Here is a 17298-nt window from a genome sequence, read left to right on the forward strand (position 1 = left end):
TCTGGGGATCTTCTGCACACAGTTCAGGTTTCAAGTGGCAAAGTGGGCACCAGTAGCAGGGGATAAAGGTGGAGGACAGAATAGGGGCATTTCCCATCTCCCCTTACCCTATGGGGCCACAGTTTTGGTACTTTTTGGCCTTGCCCCTCATCAGCCTCCAGGATAATAATGTCTTAGTCTGGCCAGTCCTCTATAGCCACCTCCTTGAATAACCACAGTTAATTGTGTTTCCTGTGGGGAGGCTGTGTGTCCCTTCACTGTGACAGACAGGCTGAGACTTGGAAAGCAGGATTCCATGGGGTCCTGTTGAGGAATGAGCAGGATCATAGCCAGGGACTACAACTTAGAGCCATATCCTGTCTGGGGACTCCTGGTCACCATACCTACCTATGGAGGGAGAGCAGTGGCTGTTTCAGGAGAACTGTCTGCTCACAAACTTCCAGTGGGACATTGCTGCCTCCTGAGGATGCTGGCCTGACCTCCGTAGGGGCTTCTTACCGGAGCTGGTTGATTTTTTTTTTTGGCAGAGGTGGCGAGAACCTTTCAAACCTCTTTCTGCTCAAAGCCCAGCCCAGTGTAGCCAGAACAGCCTTCAGGGTTGCCACCTTGGGTCCTTCAATCCAGGTATGTGCTTGTCTCCAAGGCAGCCAGAACCAACGCCATCTGCACTTTCTGATGTCACCATGAGTTAGCTCTTTACAGAAAGGGACTCTGAACCTAGCAGGGTACTGCAGTCAGACAAAAGACATTGTCCAAATGAGCCCAAAGCAGGGCCAGTGTGGGCAGGGGTGTGGGGGATGGTCTCCTCACACCAAGGGCAAGCCCAGGACTGTCCCTTTGAGGTGGACGTTAAAAGAAAGATGAAAAAAAAATGGTGTGGGAATCAGTGGGAACTAAGGAGGCCATCTGTGGGCTGCCTGAGTACAAGGTCCTCAGCATCTGGGATCTATGCAGTATCTGGGCATAGCAGTACCTTCTGCCCCACTGGCCTGCTGTGTATGCAGACTCCTGCTACTGCCCTTCTCCCTCTCCCCTCCTTCACTTTCTCTTTCTTTCTTGTGACCTAGACTTTTCTATCACCGGAGTCTTCATTGAACCTGTGCCCCTCCCCCAGCCCTGCCCCACCCACTGGCTTAGTCTCAGTTATGGAAGGTAGACACTTGCAAAGGTGGAAGAGAGAGGGGAGCAGAAGAGTGGCTTGGAGCTAGAGTGCCTGTCTCTTTCCCCTTCCCCTTGCTTGACTGTTCTTTGCATTCTTTCTCTTCCAGGAGTGCTGGGAATGGAAGCCAGGAATAACTGAAGGCCAATGCTCTCTCACCTAGCCACCCTGCAGTCCCTTTTCTCCTCCACCTCTCTTAGTGCTTTTCTGTCATAACCAAGACCAGGCCAGGCACAGGGAGTAAGGGGAACTAGTGGGTTGGGTGCAGAACCTGCTGGTGGGAGGTGTCTGGGTCACCAGCAAACCCCTGGGTTGAGTGTGGTTCTTCCTTCCCCTGGAGGCCATTGGCCACTGGCCCATGAGGACAAAGGGAGCAGAAATGATGGATGGGGGTTGGATGGCTGTGAGTATGAACGACAAGACTTCTGGGAGCAGCTTCAGAGAGGCAGCTCATTTTATTGTTTTAGGGTGAGGTATATAAAGATTCTTAGAGTTATGGCTGGGAAGGACTGACTGGTTATAACATAGTACCTAATTATTATATGGGCAGCAGGGGCTTGATTGGTCATAAAATCACCTAATTATCATATGGACAGGCAAAGGAGCAGCACTCGTGTTCTGAGTCATGTAGTTCTGTGCAGGTCATCTTCCAAGCAAGGCCAAGCATCTGTGCCTAGAGATACCCTCCAGATAAGGCCAGGCAGGGAAGAAGAAGCCCCACTGAGAAAAGGCGTCCTCTGTTTTGCGAGGAACCCTGAGAGCTGTCCAGACAGGGTAAACTGCGACATTGATAGCAGGGTCTTCCAACCGTTGAGATGTCTCTGCTCCGTGATAACACCGCCTCCGTGTTCTCTTGGTTGCCAGTTCCTGCTTGTCATAGGTGAAGTTGTCATAATAAGCAGAGGAGAGAGAAGGAAGCTGAGCCGAGCTTGGTGGCTGCACTCTGCCCTTGTAATCTTTACTCAGAAAACACCTCTTTGAGCAAGTTGGAGGATCTAGCCTGTCCAATGGAGCCAGCAGGCTTCAGAGGCCCATCCAGGCTTGGTGGCTCTGTGAGAGGGGCCAACATCTTGTCTGTTTGGCAGAGGTTGGGGCAGGAAGGGGTTCTGACCATTGACATAGGTCCATGGAAGGGCAGTTTAGCCATCATCCCGAGTCCAAGGAAAGAATAGGGGCGATTCCCTTGTGGGCCACATGGGGTGACTCCACAAGCACACCCCATAAGGGACTTGCCATGTTCTGGGGTGGGTCTTAGGCCGCCATATCCATGGTGCCCTAGACAGCACACTCCAACTCTGCAGCTATCTGTTGACAGCATCATGGACACAGAAGTGGGTAGAGGGTATCCTCACCCCCATGCTGGGCGACCCCCTACCTGTTTACATAAGCCATGAAAGCAGAGGAAGAGACTCAGTCCTCTGGTTCAAAGTCCAGGTGCGGTGGAAACATCTGGGCAGTCTCAGGCACTCCAGGGACCTGCCGTGCCAGGGAGTCACTGCAGCCCCAGTTGGTGATCCTGGGCGTGGGACACTGTGCTCAGTGAGCCAGGCACATCACTTAGGCATCAACCCTGCCCTAGGATAAGAGCCTGGGGTGCAGTACTCAAAGCCTAACAACCAGGGGAGGCTCTCCCGGAGCTGACAGCATCACACAGAATCTCCCGTTGGATGGCTTTTGAGGTGCCATCACGCATGAAGGTGGAAAAGTTATTTCAGTTTGATCATCATGTCGACGGCTTTCTCAGCGTAGCTCAACCTGTCTGTATGCGGAGCTCCCGTGAAGCCGGGCTGTCAGGAGGCAGGCCCTTTTATCTTTGTGAATATTTGCTCATCGCCCCGTGACAACCTCATAAATACGGTGAAGGATGGAGGCCTCCCTCTGAAAAGTCCTTCCAGCCATGGGAAATGGCCCCAGCCTAACGTGAGTGAGGCGTGGAGGCTGGTGCAGGCTGGTGCAGGCTGGCGAGGCGTGGTGCTTACTTTGAGGAGTGAGTTCACCTCAGCCTCGGGTGGGGAGAGCTCCTGGGGCCAGCATAGAGGAGGCTCAGGCGATGGTTGATACTGTCTTGATTGGATCTGGAATCAGCTAAGAGACACCTCTGCAGGTCCGTGAGGCCATTTGGTAAGAGGTTGGGCGGCATCTTCCTGTAGCATCAGTCCGGATACAGAGGCCCCGAGGGAAGAGCAGAGTTACATTTGCCTGCCTTGCTGGTGAGTGCATCTAGGCGGCCATGATCACACAGCTGTCCCCCTCACTGATGCTAGAACCGAGCTTACTTGGCTTTCCGGTGTCAACCTGGGGACCAGCGGCTCTCCAGAAATCCTCTAGGTTGGGACCGCTGAAGCTCCCAGCCTTACGGACTGCACAGCTGATGCGTTCTCATCCTCTGCAGCATGCAGATGGCCAATGCTGGACTACGCAGGGCATGTCGGGTAAGCCAATCTAATAAATCCCCTTTATATTGTCTGTTTCTTTTGCTGGTTCAGCGTCTCTAGGGAAACTTGGCTAATATGGCAGGAAAAGGTACAAGTTATCTGCTGATGGCTCCAAGATAGAATCTCCAAGATCCAAGAGAAAGCAGGGCTAGGAAGTGAGCGAGCATGGCCCAGAGACCTAGCGTTGAGAGGAGTTCGGAGACGGAGCCTGTGTCATCCTGCGCATGCCCAGACTCCAGGCCTAGTAGCAGAGCGGTGCTGCAGCAGGCCGACACAAGGTGGGGCTGGAGCTTTGCGTGGCTGCTTCCACCGCTCTCTGCTGCAAACTCTGGAAGTGAGTCCTCCTGCTGTTTCCAACTTGCACAATAATAAAGCGAGGTCTGGAGATAGTTAGGGGCCTGCTCACGGCCAGAACGTGAATTCATATCCCGTCCATCTGAGTCCTGGCGAGTGCGTACCGTGCTGTGCTGAGCCGGGCGGAGCTGTAGCGTCCTGTTGCATGGCGAGCGGACGGAACTGCGTGTCCTCAAAGACTATCACACTGTGCTTTGCTCTTCTGTACTGCACGGTACGGTTCTGTATTACACTGTGGCTTTCTTTTCTGTGTATCCATATGTTTTATGTGTACAGATGTGTGTGAGTGTGTGTGTCTGCGCGAGCGTGCACATGTGAGTGCAGGTGCCTGTAGAACCCAGAGGGGCTGAATTCCCTGGAGCTAGAGTTATAGGCACGGAGGAACCGAACTCAGGTCCTCTGGAAGAGCAGTAAGTGCTCTTAACCACTGAGCCATCTCCCCAGCCCATGCCTGACTATTACATGTGGGTTTCGGTGATTGAACACAAGGCCTCTTGCTTGCAAGGTACGCCAACTGTACTGTATTGTACTGAGCTGTGTGTAATAAACTGTATTTCGCACTCCTATTTACAGTGGGGTCCTGTCCTATTTACCTGCTCCAACCCTATTGGTGAACTCACCAGAGGTCAAAAATTCATCTAAGCCACCAACCTGGTGGACACTCACGCACACGGTCGCGTGTGTCCTTTCCTTTGGTGACGGCTGCGAGGGCGCTGTGGCTCACTGCTGCCCAGGGGCCCCCAACGTCTTGTGATCACACATCACAATCCCTCGACTATTCAAAGTCCAACCCTTGGCGTGTTGTGGCTTCTCCTGAACGTGTGTCACACTTGCCACTACCGTAAGATGAAAACGTCGTGCACTGAATCACTTTGATGTGTCGTCAACTTAACAGAATACAGAATCATCTAAGAGCTGGGCCTCGGGGGTGGCACCGTCAGAGTTTTTATCACAGCGACAAGGAAAAGGGGCTAAGACGGGCGACGTGTGTCCAATATGATATTGTGTTGCACTGTCGTGTGCGTGTGTGTGTGTGTGTGTGTGTGTGTGAGAGAGAGAGAGAGAGAGAGAGAGAGAGAGAGAGAGAGACGTGTTGGCTTGGGGCTCACCAGTAGGACAAGCGACTGGCTGTGGGCTCCTGGGATCCACCAGTACTGAGAACTCAAGCAAGGCAAGCACTTTACGAGTGAGCTCTGTCCCCAGCCCTGTTCTGTTTATTACACTGCAGCAAATCGTCTGCATTTTCTCTCATGCTGTGATCTGAGGACACATCCCACGCACATCAAAGGCAGTGTACTAGGGATGGCCCAGCCTTATTCTATGAAACGGAAGACAAACCCGGTCACATGGCAGGTGCATTGTGTCACTCTGGATCTTTCCATGGGTGGCAGGTGCTATTTTTAAGGTCTATGAGGTGTCCTCCCCCACTGACCTCTTAGTTACAGCCTCAGTACCAGCATCAGGCCGCTAGGGGGAGGGCTGTCGGACCTCAGCACCTCAGAAAGCGAGGCTCCTAGAAGGAGCCCGTGCTTCTGGGATGTCCTTTGTGTCAGCTGATGTCACCCACTTTCCCACCGCCGGACATTCTACGACCCCTGAGTCCTGTAGCTGGAAACTGCTGGGCTTCAGGCTTCTGAAATGAAATGACTCGCGGGGGCCAGAGCTCTGCAGCTCTGCAGCAGCGTGGCATGCCTCGCTGCCCGCAATAAAAACTTTCCACAAAACGACATTTGTCTCACTCACCTTTCTGTGTGTGATAAAGTGCCTTTTCGGCAGGGTCTGTTTCAGCGCACAGTCATGGAGGTCAAGGCAGGAGCCTGAAGCAGCGATCCCCTCACACTCGGGGGGGGGGGGAGTGTGGGTGCAGAGGAAGGCAGACGCATGCTGCTGCTCACTTCCATTTCCGTTTACACTGCCCGGGACCTCGGCCTGGGAATGGTCGCACCTGCAGTGGGCAAGTCTTCACGACCAGTTAGTGAGATAAAGACAAGCCTGGACGACCTCTGTCGGCCGGTTCTGCAGTCTGCCAGGCAATCAGTTCAACGTCACATTTTAAAGGATATGCCCAGTGTGCTCTGATCATACCCGTTCTCCTCTACCTCCCTCCAGCTCTTCCTGGGACATCTCCTCCTCAGCTTCATGCCCTCTATCACAACAACCCTTGAATGTCACAAGGTGCCTTTCCTTGGAGCAGAGCCTGGCTTCAGACAGGCCCTTTCTGTGAAAACATGGGTCCCCCATCCTCTCACACAGTTGACTCTGTTTTTACAGAACATGTTTTATACATGTGTGTGCAATGTGTGTGTATGTATACACATGTGTATCTGTGTACATGCATGTACCTATGTGTGCATGTATACATGTAGCCATGTGTATGCATGTATACATGTTTGTGTCTGTCTGTGCATGTATATATGTGTGTACATGTGTATCTGTGTACATGTATGTATGCATATGTATATACCTGTGCATGCATGTACATGTGTGGATCCATGTGCATGCAATGTATATGCATGTACTTGTCTGTACATGCATACATGTGCACGTATGTACCTGTCTTTGCATGTATACTTGTGTGCCTGTATGTACACATGTGTACATGTGTATACATGGATGCCAGAGGTCAACCTAGGCTGCTGCCCTTCAGGAAGCCACAGACTTGGGTTTAGACAGAATGTCTCACTAGCCTGGAAAAGTTGGCCTCGCTGTAAGGTATCAGGGTCTGCCTGTCTCTGATTCCCCAGTGCTGGGATTACAAGCATGCTCCTCTAGCCTTGACTTTTTGAATGTGGGATCTGGGTGACAAAAATCTTCATGTACCAGGCATTGGTGGCACAGGCCTTTAATCCCAGCACTCGGGAGGCAGGAGCAAGCGGATCTCTGAGTTTGAGGCCAGCCTGGACTACAGAGTGAGTTCCAGGACAGCCAGGCTACACAGAGAAACACTGAAAAAAACCAAAAAAGAAAAAAGTTCTCATGCTTGCATTTTAAGCACTTTCCTGGCTGGGCTGCAATCCTGGCTGCCCCTGCCTCCCCTTCTGAAGCACATGTTTAAAGGCACCAGAGCAAAGACAATTCTGTGGTGCTAGACCTCTTCGAAGCTCATCTTCTGTGTCTGTTTCCAAAACTCCTGTCATTTTGTGGGATGCCTCCTTGCCCTGTCCTCGGACACTACCGAGAGGCCATCTAGGAGTGCTGAGAGATTCAGGATGCTCAGGGTTGCCCTAGCAGAGAACCCCTGCCCTGTTACAGTGGGAATTTCAGGAAAATGCTGTCTTGGTTGTGAAGGATCCAAGAGACCAGAGACCTAGCTGCAGGCCAGACTGTCTCTGGGGGCATCAGACTGTATGTATCCACATCTTGAAATGTCTGGGGAGCTCATTAAAGTGTCACAACTGAGGCTGGGTGTCATTCTTAATGATGAGCAGCTCTCGGGGAAGGCCAGAGCAGCTCTGACGGCCCTGGGCACTGGCAGGGCTCCCTCTTAAGACAGTACCTGTTTGGGCTGCCTAGGCAGCCCCTGGGGAAAAGCAGAACAACACAGAGACTCGGTGCCTAGTCTCTCCTGCGAGAGCTGCCACATCAGGAAAGAATCTCTGGCTGGGATGACGGTGTGCACCTGTTGTCCGGGCACTTGAAGGGACGCTGGGGGCAGGAGAATCACTTGAGCCTACCTTGGGTAACACGGCAAGACCAGGTCTGAAAAACAAAACAAACCAGTGAAGTCACTGGGGTCGCACCCTGACAAAATGGAGCCAGACGCTGGACACGAAGAAAGGGCAGTCGTGTGTGAAATGCTTCAGGAATCGCTGCAGGAGACCCACAGCCTGGCACAAAGTCCTCATTGTGCTTTTGTTTAGGAAGTACCTTTGTAAGGAAGACTAGACGGGGCAGCAAAAATATGTTATTAATGAGGTAAGCCAGGCCCTGTCAGAGGAAACACTGCACGCTGTTCACACGTGGAGCCTAGCTTCACAGCTTGTGTGGAAGTAAGTGAGGGAAAGGGCCAGGGACTAGAAAGGGGGAAAAGTTTAGGGGAGGGCCATGAACATAAATGCTATGGAAGTGGAAGGGAAATACAGGGTGGTAGAAGGAGATCTCCATGAGAAGATGGCCAGGGGAAAAGGGAGAAGGATGAGTACAGGGGTAGAATCAACCAAGTGCAAAGTTTGCATGAATATGTTACAAGGAGATCTGTCCCTGCAGCCAGCATTTCCCTACTTTGTGGGTTCTTCTACCTTCCACCCTGTCAACTCCTTAAAGCTAGATAGGAGGGGGAAAAAAGGTAGAGAGGAATGTTATGGTTAGATTACTTCCTTCTGATTTAGGTCATTGAGATCCTTGGGGCAAGTTTGATCTTTGCCGTCAGGATAAGGTAATTTCTTCTTGTTGTTTCTTCTCATTTCCTTATTTTATTTTATTTATTTTATGTGCATTGGTGTTTGGTCTGAATGTTTGTCTGTATGAAGGTGTCAGATCTTGGAGTTACAGACAGTTGTGAGCTGCCATGTGGGTGCTGGGAATTGAACCTGAGTTTCCTGAAAGAACATTCAGTGCGCCTAAACGCTGAGCCATCTCTCCAGCCTCTTGTTGTTTCTTTCTTGTACATGACTACATACTACAATGAAGAACAACCACCAAAACCAGCAATCTACTCTGAATGACCAACAAGCACTCTGCCTCTTGGGGTTCCAGAATTTACACCCTCAGAAAAGTCTCCAGAATTCCAAAGTCCCACATTCACAGAAACTATCTGCAGCTGAGAAAGCCACACCTCCAGCCAGAGCGTGAGGCAAGTCACAGTCAGCTGTTGTGAAGCAGCCCCAGATCCCCGTACCTATGATTAAAATGAAGACATATTCTTACATTTCTGTGTTTTTTTTAAAGAAACCAAAATTCTTGCCACATATTATTTTTATCCTAATTTATATATTAATAAAACGTAGATTTATAATAATAAAAAATACAAGAAAAGGGAAGTAGCCCTGTATGGTAGTTTGAATGAGAATTCCCCCCCACCCTCCACCCCTTTGGCTCATATATTTCAATGCTCATTCCCCAGTTGGTGGAACTGCTTGGGAAGGATTTAGAGGTGTGGCCTTATTGGAGGAGGTGTCTTACTGGGGAGGCTTTGGGGTTTCAAAAGCCCAGGCCATTCCTAGTTAACTCTCTCTGTGTCCTGCCTGTGGATCAAGATGTGAGCTCTCGGCTACTGCCTCAGTGGCATGGCCTCCCGCCTGCTCTGAAGGCCCCAGACTCTGACCCTTTGGAATCGTGACTACCCATGTTAAATGTTTTATTTATAGATTTCCTTAGCTATGGTGTCTCTTCACAGCAAGTGACTAAGATAAGGGTTCCTGTCGACAGCTGCTGCCTGACGGTAGCTGACCTCATTCTTTTTCCTGATCTTCATGGCCAAGACCCACCATTCTAAGATGATTTAGCTAATCCCCATCCCCACCATCTTCTGATTAAAAACCCCGGTGCTGGGGGCCTCTGCACATTCTAGCCTGCCGTCCCATTGCAACATTTTTTATTTAGCATAAAAAATGTAGTATATACTAATTAAACACAATAATGAATTCCATTATGACATATCTTTAAAGAATTTTAAAATTTATTTTATGTATATGAGTGGTTTACCCGAATGTATGTATATGTGCCACATGTGTGCCTGGTTTCCAGGGAGGCAAGAAGAGGGCATTGGATCCCCTGGAGCTAGAATTATATAGATGGCTGTGGGTGCTGGGAACTGAACTGAGTCTTCTGCAAGAACAGCGGGTATCTTAGTCCACTGAGCTTTCCCTCCAGTCCCTTCTTTACGGTATTTTCATAAAGGTGTAGACTGCATTTTGATTGTGTTCCTGCCCCATCTCCACCTTGTTCCCCTCCCCCTCACTGACCTCTGCGCTCTCCCACTTTCATGTCAGGACCGTATGAACTTCCTCTGTGCTAAGACACAAATGCAGCGTCCCCATGGCTGGGCTCGGCAGGGACTGCAACCGACTACCAGCCTGCAACCTCAGAGTTTCCAGAAAGCTGAGCACAGCTGCCAGGAGCCCTGCTGGGCCCTGGCGTGCTGCTGCTGTGAACAAGGGGAAGCAAAGGCTGCTGTCTTTCCAGCCTCGGGTGAACCCAAAGCACATCTTCCCGAGGTGCAAATGGGAATGTGCCTCTGGTGTGGAGTTTACGAAGAGGCTTTCCTGTTGAACTATGAAGCCTGTGTCCCAGTTGCTTGGATGCAGCATGTGTGTGGAGGTGTGGGGCGTTCATGGAGGTAAGCGTGAAGTTGGAAAGGGAGGGAGGGAGGTTGGGCTACATTTTGATAATCTTGATTCATTGCTGCACATCTTCCAGCCTCCTTCCCTGACATGTGATGTGCCCTCTTATCCTTTCATCTGCCCCAACCTTAGCTGGGCCAGGTGGCGCTGACAGTGGTGCAGAACACTTCGGTGACCCAGCTGGGACACTTGAAGTCTTGTCAGCCCTTCCGCCACCCCTGATGGGAGCAGGAATGGCTCTGCTGGGTGAAGGCGGTAGCTCGCTCCTTCCTGCCCCTGCTTCCTTCCCCACCTGCTCCAGCACCTCTCTCCCCTCCCTCATGCCCATCATCTTTCTTTTCTCCCCACAGAAGTAACATCCATGGATGGAGTAGTCATCGGGGAGGAAGCCCCAAGTGTTCTGAGAAACCCTGTATCTTGGGCAGGATTTGGCCTCATTTCTCTTCAAGGCATAAATGACACATCCTTGTCCAAGAGGCAAGAGACAGATGAAAAAGGTATTAAGGGTAAAATTCTTTTGGAAAGGGGTTCCTCTCCTGAGCACCGGGGTAGGCAAAGTCCTGTGTCGGGTGGGTGCTGTTCTGCTGATGGACTGATGGACCAGCCTCACCCTCAGGTAGAGGAGGCCCTGGAGACTCTGTGTCCTGCACTGTTTGCTTCCAGAGTGGGTGCTAGAATATGTGTGAGGGGGCATCATTAGGGTAGTCACAGAGTCTAAGAGTGGGCCCTCAGGGGGTAGGATTGGTTCCTCTCTTGTGGACCGCCCTGTCTCTGCCTCCTACAGCACTGTAATTATAGATGCTCTTGTGGGTGCTTGGGCTTCGAACTCAGGTCCTTAGACTTGCACAGCGTACTTTTACCTGCTGAGTCAGCTCTCTAGCTTCCTCACATAGCCCCAGTTTCTTTAAGAAGCAGTAAAACATGAAATTAGATGACTCTTTGGAAGGTAGGCACATGGGTAAATGTGATTTTGTTTTTTCAGTTGTTAGTGCTTTTTAAAACTGATTACCAGCCAGGGCCCAATTCAATTTCTCTTAAGTGTCTGTGCTGAGTAGTCAGGACTTTCAAGTAGTTTAATTGTGGGACACTTGCAGCTTCCCTAGGCACTGAAACAGTAACTAGCAGGCTTCCTTCTTTGGGATCAGTCTGTCAAGTAATTTCAATCAAGCTTCAAAAACCTCCACCGAAAGGAATTTGGAAATGCTTCAGGCAGACAATTTCAGTTCTTTTGGAATATGATTAATAAGAGGTTAAAACATGAGTCTGTGTTCATTGAACTTGTTTGAAGTAATTTTCAGATAATGTCTCACTGCCAAGAGAAAATTAAATTGTCTCCTCAGCAAAAAAGATAAAAAATAATTAGGACCATTAAACAAGGCCATTGGGAAACACATCTCTGGTCCATCAGTTAAATGATACGCAGATGCGTCTGTGAATTATAAACACATGAAATCTACATACTTCCTACATATACCTTAAAAACTAATGCTATCCTTTCTGTGAGCGCAAGGCTCCTGTTCAGAATCTGACGCTTTGCCAGGCTAAGGCTCTTCAGTTGTATGTGTCTGTGTACTTTGTTTGTGTATGGGTGCACATGTGTGCTGGTAAGCATTCATGAGGTCAACCTCATGTGTTGTTCCTTAGGTGCTATCCCCATCTTTTTTCTTTCCACACAGAATTTCTGTTTAGCTCTGGCTGTCCTGGAAGGCAAACTGTTTGCCAGGCTGACCTCGAGCTCAGAGATTCACCTGCCCGGGTTATCCCTGCCCTCAGTTTTGAGGCAGAGTTTCTTATTGACTTAGAACTTGCCGAGTAGGCTAGGCAAGCTGGCCAGCAAGTCTTGGGGTCCTCCTGCGTCTCCCTCCCCAATGCTGGGATTGCAAGCACATGCCACCTGGCTGTTTCTATTTTTATCTTTTCATAGATTCTTGAGATCCTTGTGTTTGCAAGATAAGTGTTTCACCAGCAGAGACACCTTCCTGGCACAGGATAAGGCTCTTTCCTCTGTGCTGCCAAGGATGAATGTCCACAGGAAGGCTGTTGGTCCTCCAGAGGATGAATTCTCACTAGCAGATACTGAATAGCCACGACTTCTTATTTTTCTTTTAAATGTGACAACCTTTAGTTTTTTATTTTAGGTTTATTTATTTCATTTTATGGCCATGAGTGTTTTGCCTGTGTGCATGTGCTCCATGTGTGTTCCTGGTGCCCCTGAAGATGAGAAGAAAGCACCGAATCCCCTGAAACTGGAGCTCTGGATAGCTGGAAACCTTCGTGTGAGCGCTGGTGACCGAGCCCAGGCCCTCTGCTAGAACAACAGCTGCTCTTAACCACTGAGCCGTCTCTCTGGCTTCCATCTTCTACTTTTTAAATAGGACAGACTGACTGCAATTGAGCCAGAGCTGCGCATACATCTCCATGGTGGCGGGCGCTCTGTTGGCAGAACCGAAGGCGGAGCTTTGGGCAGAGAGATGGGCCGCCTGGCTGGGTTTCTCTGTGCGCAGTCCTGGCTGTTCTGGAACTCACTGTATAAGTCAGGCTAGTCTGGAACTCACAGAGACCTGACTGCCTCTGCTACGATGAAAGATGTGCACCACCATTGCTGGACTTCCCAGCTCCCTCCCTAGCCCCAGCCTCTTTGGTAATGTGATGACATTGTGCTGTTCCCTGGTGACCCAGCATTCACATAGATGAAGCTCTGAGTGCCATTCTTCCTCAAACGACCACACTCCCCTTACTCTTTTCTCATTCCCCTCCTCACCTCCTAATTTCTTTCTCTTCCCAACTATTCCCATTTCTACTTTCATGCCTTTTTTCTTTTCTTGGTCACCCACTCAGCTTCATTTAGATTTTCTTGTGGGACCATCTTCGCAGTGGCTACATTGTCCACTCCCTCCTTCATTTTTTTTTTCTCCAGTGTCTAAGTCCCAGGGAAGGGTGAAGTCCTGTGATAGCCTTTCTATGACAAGCCCAGTCTTGTGCAAGTGACCGTATCTGCTGTGAATCCAAGAATACCACAAGTCCCCTCTGTTCTGTATGCTGCTCTGTATACTGCCCCTGCAATGCTCCCCGAGCCTTGGCCAGGAATGGTAGTCTTAGTGAGGGCCAAGAACTCTACCAAAACTCATTTTGACTATTTGAAAAAAAGACCAAATTTGTCATATTATGAATTGAAAGGAATTTGGGCTAACTTGGCAGTCTTAGTTAATGAGACCATGTACTTATTATTTTTTTTGAGACCATGTACTTATTTTGACAATTTGTATAATGTAAACAATTTTTAAAACAAAAGCATTTGTAAACAATATCCACACATAAGAAAAATTTAAAAACACACCAGATGTTTATCACCTGTCAGTTCTGGGTTAGACTGTCAGTAAGATCACATTTTAATAACATTATTAAAATCAATTTTAATAACATTTTAAATAAAACGATTAAAATCAATTTTAATAACATTATTAAAATTATTATTAATTTTAATTATTAAAATTCAAAATCTGTATTTTAAAAGATATGACTTTGATATAAAGTAAAAGACCTTTGATCTTAGAGACCCAAAGCCTAAGCTGATCATCAACGAACAGTCTGGGCATGCAGCAGCAGCTTCATTCTTAAAGGACTTTTTTCTCCTTTAGTTTAAATGGACAAGATAAGTAATTTGGAAAGTTTGTCTTTAAGGAGAAGAGCAGGTAGGCAGGCAATGGTTCTTCCTTCTAGTCTCCTTGGTTGTGAGCCTAACCTTTATTGGCTGAGCCATCTTTCTAGCCCGTGTTCTTATTTCTTGATGCTCTAACTATGTTACAATATCGTAGGAAGGTAAGATACCAGTTATTACTATCATAGGACTTAATAACTGTCTTGAGTCATTTTCTATTGCTCTGATAAAATATCATTACTAGGGCAACTTGTGAAAGAAAGCATTTTGTTGGTCTTAAGAGTTTCCAAACGCTAGAGTCTATAATGGTGGAGCAAAAGCACGGTGCAGGAAAGATGAGAGCTCGCATCTTGATCTGAAGGAGGAGACTGAATGAGATGCTGGAAATGGCTGAAATCTCTTGAAGCCTCGAAGCTCACCCCAGTGACATACTTTCTCCAACAAGGCCACACCTTCTAATGCTTCCCAAACAGGTCCATCAACTGGCTCCAAGTATTCAAACCTATGAGTCTATGGCCATTCTTATTCAAATCCTGCAGTAACATAGCTATCCCTGTTATGCACAGAGTGGGGTTGCCGAGATTGTGGGGGCTATTTTTATTTTTATTTTTTTCTGGTGTTGTATCTGCTATTATCCTCACCACCAAAGGAAACAGCACATGATATGTGATAGACATGTATCTGCAATTTCACATAACAGCTTTAATGAATTCTTGCATTTCACAAGATACATTAAGAAAAGCCTTGAAAGAGAAGTCACTAACTATTTGCCCAATAACGATCTACAACTTATGTTAGCCAGAAGCATCCCAGCTGATACAAAGCAATTTTAGATTTGACCATTTTTTGGTTACTTGTGACCACCAAAAAAAAAAAAAAAAAAAAAAAAAGAAATGGACATTTTAAAAAATAAGATATTTTTGATTAAAATCTCTGTGTCCAATATTACCTGTTAAACCTTAATAAAACTTTCATCTTATGACCCCCAAATGAACTTTGTTTCATATAAACAAATAGAAATTTTAAGGTTAAAAAATAATTTAATAGACTCAAGGATACGAATTTAGTAGGTTTTAAGAATGTAAATGAGTATCTTAGTACAAAAGCATACGTTTGTAAAGACTTCTAATACTGTTACTCAGACATGCACAGACATGATACACAGATGAAATTTTTGAAAATTTCAGATGTAATTGGAGATGTGCCCACAGTCACTGATTCTGTGTATTTTGACCAGTTGTGGGTCTTTGACATAGTTTCTTTTTGTTGAAAAACAAAAAACAAAAAAACAAAACAGCTCTTTGATGAAGGGGGAGAACTATACTTCTCTGTCCTCTGTTCTTCATACATATTTTTTGGTGTCATGTGTTTGAGTGTTTTGCCTGAATATATGTATGTGTACCATGTACATGCCTTGTGCCTGTAGAGGTTGGAAGAGGGTTTTGGCTTCTCTGGAACTGGAGTCACAGATGGTGTGAGCTACCATCCGGGTTCTGAGAGTCTAACCCAGGTCCTCTGCAAGAGCAGTAAGTACTCTTCACCAATACATGATCTCTCCAGCCTCCCGATCTTCCCATTCCGTCTGCTTCTCACCTCTTCTGACCTCAGGCAGCCTAAACTGGAGTGAGCATTACCCTTCATAAGGAAACCTGGACCAGGAGCTGCCTCACGAATCTTTAGGGAGAATTACAAGCCTCTACCAGCAACTTGTCTAGCTAGACTTCCGGATCAAAGCAAATACTAAATTCTCAGCCTCTTAAAATGGTGAGTCTGTCTTCATCCACTCAGATGCCATGATGCACACACGGGAGACGTCTCTCAGTGCTGATCCCTTAATTACATTAAAAAACAAACAAAAAACCAAAACAAGCTATATTCAGTCTGCAGGATTGCAAGCATCTCCAGCCTTCGAGGATGCCTTCAGCCACACCCACTTTCCTCTGTGCGCTTGCGCAGTGAAGTCCTTAGCCTGACAGCTATGGAAAAGGTGATCCTCCAGCGAGGGAAAGCAGAACGGGCTCCGGCTGGAAGCACCTCCCTCGTGGAACACTGCAACTCCCGCTGAACCGCACACGTGAAAGCTTTACGGCATCCTTTGTCCCCCAGTGGTTAAATGTGAGCATGTGATTACAGCGTGTTCTTGCATTTTTAATGCCGTTAGGGGTATCTTCCGAGTAAATGAGTAACCCAGGGGCACACGTCTAAAGCCACAGTCCTCTCAGCACCTAGCGAAATGTTTCTACAGTTACCTCACGGGCTGCTAAAACGTGACGGACTCGCATGCAGTTCACACCAGTTGTGCATTGTGCTTGTGTACTCGTGCGTGGAGAGGCGGGACACGTTCGTATGTGGTTTTTCAGAAGCTATCCACCCTTCTCCGTCTGAGACAGGGTCTGTCACTGGCCTAACTCTCATTAAATAGGCGTAGCCGGCCAGCCAGCAAACCCTAGACTCCTGCCTCGGACTCCCGGCCAGAGGGGATTATAAGCATGTGTTACCACATCTGGCTATTTCATGTGGGTTCCGGGGATCAAACTCAGACCTCTGGGGCTTTAAGGCAAGCACTCAGCAGCAGTCCGAGTTACATTTCTATCGTCACGAAAAAAACACCGTGACCAAGGCAACTGATAAAAGAAACATTTAATTTGGGGCTCACAGTTCTGAGGATTAGAGTCTGTGACCATCATGATATAGGGATCATGGCAGCAGGCAGGTGGGCATGGAGAGGGAGAGGGTGAGGGAGACAGAGAGACAGAGACACAGAGAAAGAGAGAGAGGAGAACTAACTGGGGTTGTTGTGGGCTTTTGAAGCCACAAAGCCCACCCCTAGTGACATCTCCTCCGACACGACCTCACATCCTAATCATTCCTAAACTGCTCCACCAACCTGGGCCCAAGCACTCAAATATATGAAACTGTGGAGACTCTTCTCATTCAACCAGTCCACTAACTGAACTTCTCCCAGCTCCACTGTCTGCGTAAGTACTCCCTAGAGCCCCAGTCCATCCTTAAATCAAAGACAGCATGGTGTTGCAAGAACTCAAACCAACGGGAGCTATATTTATTAGAAAATAGTCATTTTGTAATTTTTATTAGGAAGTTGGTGACTTAGGGAAACACGTGACTGAACTATAAGGAAGGAGAGAGGGGATAGGGGCAGAGATGGGGTTACAGGAATGCAGGATACTTCCTGTGTCATTGTAGAAGGTAAGGAAGGACAAAGACAGAACTCATAGCCTGATGGCGAACTGCAGCAAATGCCATTAATGCATTTGGCATAACTACTTACACAAATGACTGACCTGTAGAAGGCCATTCATTCCACGGGGAAAGAGCTGGCCATCTACCATGAAGCAGCTGTGTCTACGTGCATTCAATTTTTTTTCCTGAATAAAACAATTGTCCAACTGT

The sequence above is a fragment of the Meriones unguiculatus genome, chromosome 16 (genome assembly GCF_030254825.1).
Source record: "Meriones unguiculatus strain TT.TT164.6M chromosome 16, Bangor_MerUng_6.1, whole genome shotgun sequence".
Lineage (NCBI taxonomy): Eukaryota > Metazoa > Chordata > Mammalia > Rodentia > Muridae > Meriones > Meriones unguiculatus.